Genomic DNA, 10,287 nt, shown 5'->3' with positions numbered 1-10,287 from the left:
CTGATGGTGTATGTGCGTGGGAGGTTTTTTCTGTTGAAAGTGCGGCAGTGCAAGTCCAGGCCAGCATGTATGGCAAAGGACTGGGACTCAAAACAGGTGCTCTCTTTCTTTCTCTTTCTTTTCATCTTACTCTTTTTTCACTCATTCTCTCCATTTCTCTCTCCACACTTGCTGAGGCGTGAGGGCTTTTGCTGGGAGAGGAGTAGAGAGGAGGAGGGAGAGGGAGGATGGGGAGCGAGGGTGGAGGCTGAGCTTAGGAGGGGCAGTAATTGCTTTATTAGTACTTTCTTTACCTCCCTCCTTATCCCCTCTTTCCCTTGATGTGAGGTGTCAATTCTAGGTTGATTAGATATTTGTTGCTCATTTAGCGCTCCAGTGATAGAGGCAGGAGGGAAGGAGAGAGGGGGTGAAATGGGGAGAGGAGGGAAGGAGAGTGGGAGTGAAATGGGGAGAGGAGGGAAAACCTGTTAATGGAGAGACTGTTAGAGTGATAGTGAGAAACGCTTAAGTCACCTCTGTTTGAAGAGTAGATAAATTAAAGACAAGTTGGCTAAATGTCCCGATATGCTAAAGTGGCGGTTTCCTGGCTTCCTAGCATCCTTTCCTGTCCTGTGTCCTCCGACCTGAAAGAGCAACTCTACCATGCCTTGTGTATCAATGACTCTAATCAATTCATCATGGAGCAACACTAATGCAATTGACACAAACAGCAACCACAAGAGCAACACAAACCCCTCCAAACTCTCAAAAGAGCAAGCCAAGGAGAGTGTTGCTCGCAACAAATCCAACATGTACATTGTATCTCCAAGGTTGATGGGGTCTTAAAATAGGAGAGGTGGAGCTGCGCCACTTTAGACAATTTGAACAGTCTTGTATAATCTGAGTGACTGATCCATGCTCTAGATCTCCAGGACCCAGGGGGTAGTGGGGTGGCCTAGCCCCCAAGGGAGCACCTTATTGAGCCTACCGTAAGCCCCCTCTCCCTTGCCTGCCGTCAGTGTGACGTGGGTCCAGACTTATACAGCTGTTTGGGATAACTGGGGTAGAATCTTGTCTGTCACTGTAGGGGGAGAGAGGGGGGGGACAGGGACGAAAGAGAGAGATCCATAATCATCAAATTAATTTTAGAGTTGTGTATTGAGGATTGGGAGTTTTACAGTAAATTAAACAGAGAAAGGGGATGCTTACACCTCCCTCCCTCTGGCCTGTGTCTGATGATCCTCTGGTAATCATGTCCCATTTGGCTAGCGTTTATGACATCCTGTCTTCAGTGTGTGTGTTTGTATGTTTGTCCTTGGTGGCATCTCTCTGTAATAGAACGGATGAGGGCCAGAGCATGTAAGCGGAGTTGAGCGGTTGGAAATCCCGCTCACCTCTCATGGAGCACCGCTCCAGCGATCCACGTCCTTTCCAACCGCTCTGCTAAAAACCGCTCCGTCACAGGAAAAAAAACTGCCGCTCCAAATTCACTCATAAATGAATTATTTAGGCTATAGCCTACAAAGAAATACATTGTGAAGCATTTGCGAGGGCGACACAATAGGCTGGTAGGAACATAAAGAGCTCAGCATTTAAACATGTTGTTGTGTTAAATCATTATATATATAAATTGTGCATATAGGCTGTGACTTACTTACAATTAAATACAAATTAAACAAAAAATTACTTATTAGTGCCTTTTTAGAAACATGAGTTTGGCTAGTCTTTGGCTTCAAGCTTATGCGATGGTGCCTGGAGAGAAGGCCAGCAGCGGAGAATACCCTCTCCACACTTGCAGAGCCATTGGGGATGCAAAACACCCTTTGGCCACTCTCGCCAGGCTGGGCAGAGATGCAGAGTTGTTAAATAAAAAAATCTATAGGTAGCTCTCAAGGTTTTTAGGCAAAATAACCCAATCAAAACAGAAAGCTCCTTGACCATGGAAATATGCCAGGCATATTGGGCCAAAATCAATTCATCTATAGATAATAGAACAAAAATTAAGGAAATGTTTAAGAGATCAGATTTCTTGTTTATTAATACTTTGCTACTGTGACACAGTTATCTTCCCACCTTGTTCCTTTTGTTTAGCATGTGCAGGTAGTAAGTAGAGCACAGGAGGTTGGTGGCAAGAGAGAACGGGCTCGTGGTAATGACGAGTGCTATTGGTGGAATGGTATCAAGTACATCAAACACATGGTGTGCAGGTGTTTGATGCCATTCCATTTGCTCCGTTACAGACATTATTATGAACAGCCTCCACTGAAGTACACCGTCATGCCTTCAGGATATGTGTCTTTTCAGATTCCACAATTACTATTTAGTTGTGGACACTATATCACCACACTCCCTCTCTTGGTCCTCGTTTTTGTAAATCCCCTTGATTTAGCATCTGTGTGTTTTATCAGTTTCTTTATGAAAATATTTAGTGAACTCCATGACAGTAGCTAAAGCAAAGGGCTATAGCAGCACACAAGTAGACTACAAATGCATGCACTCGTGAAGTGAATGGTATTGGCCCGAGCTCGTAAAGTGAATGATATTGGCCCGAGCTCGTGAAGTTAATGCTATTGGAGCACTACTGGAACAAAAATGGAGCGGGTGAGAAGGCCGACACTCCAGCCTTTGGGAATCTTGCTCCATGCTCCAGACAAATGGGGCACACTCCAGCTCCACTTCACACTCCGCTCCGCGCTCCACATCATGCTCCACTTCACACTCCTGCTCCGCTTCACGCTCCACTTCACGCTCCGCTCCAGCTCCGTGCTCCACTACATTCTCCACTCCACGCTCCGCTCCAGCTCCACTCCTCTGACATACTCTGATGAGGGCACATCTGGAAAAGCTTTTGCACAGAGCTAAAGTGTTTGGTTGGTGTGTGTGTGTGTGTGTGTGTGTGTGTGTGTGTGTGTGTGTGTGTGTGTGTGTGTGTGTGTGTGTGTGTGTGTGTGTGTGTGTGTGTGTGTCTGCGGGGGTCGGTGGCACCGTGTCGAGGCAGTCATGTGGGAATCCTCTCAGCACTGTCCTGGGGGGGGGGGGTGTTTTCCTTTGGGTTCAAGAAAACAACCTGTCAAGTAATGACTTCAACGTCTGAGGGAGAAGAGGGGGAGTGAGGGGAGGAGGAGGGGATGAAAGGGGGATAAGCATACGTACCTGCAAATTACTCTCTCTCAGCTGGTCCTGAGGAGTCAGAACTATGGTGTGTGTGTGTGTGTGTGTGTGTGTGTGTGTGTGTGTGTGTGTGTGTGTGTGTGTGTGTGTGTGTGTGTGTGTGTGTGTGTAGGGCAGCTCATGACTGGCTGGCGTCTCTGGCAGCTCCTGACTGGCTGGCGTCTCTGGCAGCTCCTGACTGGCTGGCGTCTCTGGCAGCTCCTGACTGGCTGGCGTCTCTGGCGGCTCCTGACTGGCTGGCGTCTCTGGCGGCTCCTGACTGGCTGGCGGCTCTGGCGGCTCCTGACTGGCTGGCGGCTCTGGCGGCTCCTGACTGGCTGGCGGCTCTGGCGGCTCCTGACTGGCTGGCGGCTCTGGCGGCTCCTGACTGGCTGGCGGCTCTGGCGGCTCCTGACTGGCTGGCGGCTCTGGCGGCTCCTGACTGACGGACGGCTCTAGCGGCTCCTGACTGACGGACGGCTCTAATGGCTCGGGACAGATGGGCGGCTCTAATGGCTCGTGGCAGACGGATGACTCAGATGGCGCTGGGCAGACAGATGGCTCAGATGGCGCTAGGCAGACAGATGGCTCAGACGGCGCTGGGCAGACGGATGGCTCAGACGGCGCTGGGCAGACGGATGGTGCAGGCAGCTCAGACGGCGCTGGGCAGACGAGCAGTGCAGGCGGCGTTGAGCAGACGAGCAGCGCAGGCAGTTCAGACGGCGCTGGGCAGGCAGGCAGCTCAGAAGGCGCTGGACAGACGAGCAGTGCAGGCGGCGTTGAGCAGACGAGCAGTGCAGGCAGTTCAGACGGCGCTGGGCAGGCAGGCAGCTCAGACGGCGCTGGACAAACGAGCAGTGCAGGCGGCGTTGGGCAGACGGCCGACTCTGACCTGCTGAGGCGCACAGTAGGCCTGGTGCGTGGTGCCGGAACTGATGGTACCGGACTGGAGACACGCACCTCAAGGCTAGTGTGGGGAGCAGGAACAGGGCACACTGGACTCTCGATGCGCACTATAGGCCTGGTGCGTGGTACCGGCACTGGTGGTACCGGGCTGAGGGCACGCACCTCAGGGCGAGTGCGGGGAGAAGGCACAGTGCGTACAGGGCTCTGGAGACGCACATGAGGCTTGGTGCGTGGTGCCGGAACTGGAGGTACTGGGCTGGAGACACGCACCACAGGGAGAGTGCGTGGAGGAGGAACAGGGCTCTGGAGACGCACTGGAAGCCTGGTGCGTGGTGTAGGCACTGGTGGTACTGGGCTGGGGCGGGAAGGTAGCGCCGGATATACCGGACCGTGCAGGCGTACTGGCTCCCTTGAGCACTGAGCCTGCCCAACCTTACCTGGTTGCATGCTCCCCGTAGCCCGTCCAGTGCGGGGAGGTGGAATAACCCGCACTGGGCTGTGTTGGCGAACCGGGGACACCATGCGTAAGGCTGGTGCCATGTACACCGGCCCGAGGAGACGTACTGGAGGCCAGATATGTAGAGCCGGCTTCATGGCACTTGGCTCAATGCTCACTCTAGCCCGCCCAGTGCGGGGAGGTGGAATAACCCGCACCGGGCTATGCACCCGTACAGGAGACACCGTGCGCTCTTCCGCATAACACGGTGTCTGCCCGTACTCCTGCTCTCCACGGTAAGCATGGGAAGTGAGCGCAGGTTTCCTACCTGCCCTCGCCACACTACCCTTTAGCCCCCCCCCCCAATACATTTTTGGGGTTTCTTCACGGGCTTCCAGCCCCGCTTCCGTGCTGCCTCCTCAGACCACCGCTCCTGGGCTTTAGCTGCCTCCATCTCTTCCCGAGAGCGGCGATCTTCTCCAACCTTAGCCCAGGGTCCTTCTCCGTTAAATATTTGCTCCCATGACCATTCCTCCTGGTACCGCTGCTGCTGTCGCTGCTGCCCGTTGCCACACTGCTTGATCCTTGTTTGGTGGGTGGTTCTGTAACGGCTTTCTTCCTGGGATGAAGGAGAGGACCAAAATGCAGCGCCGTTAGTGTTCAACATGTTTAATTAACCAATAAACAATGAACATTAACAAATAACAAAATAACAAACGTGAAAGCCGAGACAGTCCTATCTGGTGCAGAACACAAACACAGAGACAGGAAACAACCACCCACAATCCCCAACACAAAACAAGCCACCTTTATATGATTCTCAATCAGGGACAACGATTGACAGCTGTCTCTGATTGAGAACCATATTAGGCTGAACACAGAAACAGACGAACTAGACACACAACATAGAATACCCACCCCAACTCACGCCCTGACCAACTAAACACATACAAAACAACAGAAAACAGGTCAGGAACGTGACAGTCACTTAGAAATGTCCTTGTTTTTGAAAGAAAAGCACATTTTTTGTCCATTAAAATAATATCAAATTGATCAGAAATACAGTGTAGACATTGTTAATGTTGTAAATGACTGTTGTGGCTGGAAACGGCAGATTTTTTATGGAATATCTACATAGGCGTACAGAGGCCCATTATCAGCAACCATCACTCCTGTGTTCCAATGGCACGTTAGCTTATCCAAGTTTATCATTTTGAAAGGCTAAATGGTCATTAGAAAACCCGTTTGCAATTATGTTAGCACAGCTGAAAAATGTTGTCTGATTAAAGAAGCAATAAAACTGGCCTTCTGTATACTAGTTGAGTATCTGGAGCGTCAGCATTTGTGGGTTCGATTACAGGCTCAAAATGGCCAGAAACAAATAACTGTCTTCTGAAATTCATCAGTCTATTGTTATTCTGAGAAATGAAGGCTATTCCATGTGAGAAATTGCCAAGAAACTGAAGATCTCGTACAACGCTGTGTACTACTCCCTTCAAAGAATAGAAAGAGGAGTGGGAGGTCCCGGTGCACAACTGAGCAAGAGGACAAGTACATTAGAGTGTCTAGTTTGAGAAACAGACGCCTCACAAGTCCTCAACTGGCAGCTTCATTAAATAGTACCCGCAAAACACCAGTCTCAACGTCAACAGTGAAGAGGCGACTCCGGGATGCTGGCCTTCTAGGCAGAGTTACAAAGAAAAAGCAATTTCTCAGACTGGCCAATAAAAAGAACAGATTAAGATGGGTAAAAGAACACAGACACTGGACAGAGATATGGCTTTTTCTTTTCATTTCACAAGGCCAAATGTACACTAGAGTTACCAAGACAACATTGGTCCCGTGTGGCTCAGTTGGTAGAGCATGGCGCTTGCAACGCCAGGGTTGTGGGTTCATTCCCCACGGGGGGACCAGGATGAATATGTATGAACTTTCCAATTTGTAAGTCGCTCTGGATAAGAGCGTCTGCTAAATGACTTAAATGTAACATTGTTCCTGAGTGGCCTAGGTACAGTTTTGACTTAAATCATCTTGAAAATCTGTGGCAAGACTTAGCTGTCTAGGAATGATCAACAACCAACTTGACAGAGCTTGAAGAATATTTAAAGAATAATATTGTCCAATCCAGGTGTGCAAAGCTCTTAGAGAGTTACCCAGAAAGAGTCGTAGCATGAATCGCTGCCAAAGGTGATGATAACATGTACTGATGAATTGACCCAGGGGTGTGAATACCTACGTAAATGAGATATTTCTATATTTAATTTTCAATAAATTTGCAAACATTTCTGAAAACATGTTTTCTCTGTCATTATCGGGTATTGTGAGTAGATGGGTTAGAAAATAGATTTTGAATTAAGGCTGTAATACAACAAAATGTGGAATAAGTCAAGGTGTATGAATACTTTCTGAAGGATTTTCTTTGGCCCAAAAAAATTCCTGCTTACATTGCTGTCGTGGAATGACGTTCATTGAGCACTAGAGACATCAATTCACGTCAAGGTTCTGGCAATATTTTTCCATCGTTTACGTTTTTGTAACCTTGTCACTAATTCTCATTCCAAAAATGTTTAGCTTTACAACGAGCAGTGGCTCACTCATGTCAGTCATGGCTCCTCTCAGCCATTGATTGATGTGATTGTCTTTATTGCCTTGGCTGGTCAGTGGAGAGTGGTTTAGTATTGTGGTGGATAGAGGTGATCTTAAATGTCACAGAGTTGGAGAAAGCAGATGGAGACAGGGTTGTGTTCAGTCTGTCACAGCCCACTGACCAGCCCACTGTGTGTGTGTGTGTGTGTGTGTGTGTGTGTGTGTGTGTGTGTGTGTGTGTGTGTGTGTGTGTGTGTGTGTGTGTGTGTGTGTGTGTGTGTGTGTGTGTGTGTGTGTGTGTTTGCGTGCGTGCGTGCGTGCGTGCGTGCGTGCGTGCGTGCGTGCGTGCGTGCGTGCGTGGAGACACAAGTCTCTGCACAGACGGACAGGTGTTAGGGACAGGAGGTGCCGTGTGGCCTGGGGGCGTGGTCAAGTGGTGACACACCTGTCCCTACTCGCACAGGAGGGTCCTGTTACATAGGAACACACACACCTGCATCTTCCCTGCCATTGGCTCTGACATGCACATGCCAAGAGTAGCTTTCGTTCAGGCAGTGTATATCACTTAGCCATGAAAATCCAGTCCATTTTTCTCAGTAACCCTAGCCAAGGAAAACATGCCAGGGTTAACTCTATATGCCTTTCACACTATCATCACGTTGGAGACTGAGAGAAGTATGACATATGAGAACAATGATGTTACGTATAATCCTGGGTATGTGAGAGAGAGAGAGGACGGGGAAGAGAGAAGGAATGAGAGAAAGGGGGAAGGACAGGTTCTTGGTCTGATTTAGGTCTTCATCTACCATGAGATACATTTCCATTTGAGTCATTTAAGATCTTCCCCGGTCAGTAAGGATATTGTTACGTCTGATGCTGTGCTATAGGGAGGAAAAGGAACGCCTCATATGGATCCAACTAAAGAAGGTTGAACAATTGAAGTGTCATTGAAGCGAAGTGAAAGACTGTGAAGGGGGCCGAAGATTCCAATCGTTTCATTCAGTATAAGAATGAGATGAAGTGGGATTAGACAGTGATGTCATTAATCTCAACATTCCTCAGGAAGGAATGTGCTTACTACGAACCAAATGGATCTCCAACGATACTGTCAATCTTAACCTGTGTGTGTGTGTGTGCATGCGCGTGTGTGCGTGTGTGTGTGTGTAAGGGGACACCGGTGTGTGTGGCTTTAAGATGCTGTAAGAACTTGGAGATGGTTGGATAAGCGTCTGGCCTGGAGGTTTGGATTTCAGGCAGGTGCATTTGTGTGCCCTTCGGCTGCCCGAGGGACAGGATGAGACGGGACAGGAGAGGAGGAGGGTGGGGGAGTGGGAAGGAGGAGGGAGGTGGGGGATGCAATCTGTGCTCACTCACAGACAGTCATTCAAGCTCTCACTCACTCACTCACTCAGACAGATCCCACTGGGCACAAACTGGTTGAATCAACGTTGTTTTAACGTAATTTGTAGACGTATTGTGACGTGGAATCTACGTGGAAAATACATTACATTTTGAAAAAGTTATCAAAGTATACTGTTGTTTTGAGAATGAAATTTGAACCAAAGGATTATGTCTTCATTGTAACCAATTTTCAAAATAGAAATACCTTGTATAAAAATATGTTTAATTTGTGCCTTTGAAACAACGTCAGATCTACAACTTTACATCCACTATCAGAAAAAAAACAATAGGTTGGGCAGCACCTCCTACTGGAGAGTTGATCTTTGTACAGCTATTAAGTTGGTCTCCCATTCAGGGTTTTAACCAAGCCCAGCTCTGCTTAGCTTTTATATTTGTCACTTACAGTGCAATCGTGAGAATGATTATTGAGAAATATATTAATAACTAAAAATATTCACTGTTGCTATCGAAGTCATTCGAAAGGGCAGGGTTAACAGAGCAAATTAAATGTAACTATTATTATCAATGATACTCTTTAAGCCTATATAGCATTTGCAAAAGTCATCAACAGCTATTGTTTCAATTCAACCCAGAGTTCAACTAAACATAGACAATATAAACATAGACACTACCGGTCAAAAGGGTTTTTCTTTATTTGTACAATTTTCTACATTGTAGAGTAATAGTGAAGACATCAAAACTATGAACTAACACATACGGAATAATGTAGTAACCAAAAAAGTGTTAAAAAGTGTTAACCACTCTGCACTCTGCGGTCCGACTCATCCCAAACCATCTCAATTTGGTTGAGGTCGGGGGATTGTGGAGGCCAGGTCATTTGATGCAGCACTCCATCACTCTCCTTCTTGGTAAAATAGCCCTTACACAGCATGTAGGTGTGTTGTGTCACTGTCCTGTTGAAAAACAAATGATAGTCTCACTAATCCCAAACCAGATGGGATGGTGTATCGCTGCAAAATGCTGTGGTAGCCATGCTGGTTAAGTGTGCCTTGAATTCTAAATAAATCACAGACAGTGTCACCAGCAAAGCACCCCCACACCATCACACCTCCTCTTCCATGCTTTACGGTGGTAAATACACATGCAGAGATCCTCCGTTCACCCACACTGCGTCTTACAAAGACACGGGATTGGAACCAAAAATCTCAACATTTCCACCGGTCTAATGTCCGTTGCTCGTGTTTCTTGGTTCAAGCAAGTCTCTTGTTATTATTGGTGTCCTTTAGTTGTGGTTTCTTTGCAGCAATTTGACCATGAAGTCCTGATTCACACAGTCTCCTCTGAACAATTGATGTTGAGATGTATCTGTTACTTTAACTTTATTTGGGCTGCAATTTCTAAGGCTGGTAGCTCTAATGAACTTATCCTCTGCAGCAGTTTAACTCTGGGTCTTCTATTCCTGTGGCGGTCCTCATGAGAGCCAGTTTCATCATAGCACTTGATGGTTTTTGCGACTGCACTTGAAGAAACTTTCAAAGTTCTTGAAATTTTCCGGATTGACTGACCTTAGTGTCTTAAAGTAATGATGGACTGTTGTTTCTCTTTGCTTATTTGAGCTGTTCTTGCCATAATATGGACTTGTTCTTTTACCAAATAGGGTTATCTTCTGTATACCCCTCTACCTTGTCACAATACATCTGATTGGCTAAAACGCTTAAGAAGGAAAGAAACACCACAAATTAACTTTTAAGAAGGCACACCTGTTAATTTAAATGCATTCCAGATGACTACTTCATGAAGCTGGTTGAGAGAATGCCAAGAGTGTGCAAATCTGTCATCAAGGCAAATGGTGGCTATTTGAAGAATCT

This window comes from Salvelinus namaycush, chromosome 16 (assembly GCF_016432855.1).
Source record: "Salvelinus namaycush isolate Seneca chromosome 16, SaNama_1.0, whole genome shotgun sequence".
Classification (NCBI taxonomy): domain Eukaryota; kingdom Metazoa; phylum Chordata; class Actinopteri; order Salmoniformes; family Salmonidae; genus Salvelinus; species Salvelinus namaycush.
The sequence above is the reverse complement of the archived record's forward strand: the minus strand, read 5'-3'. Positions refer to the sequence as shown.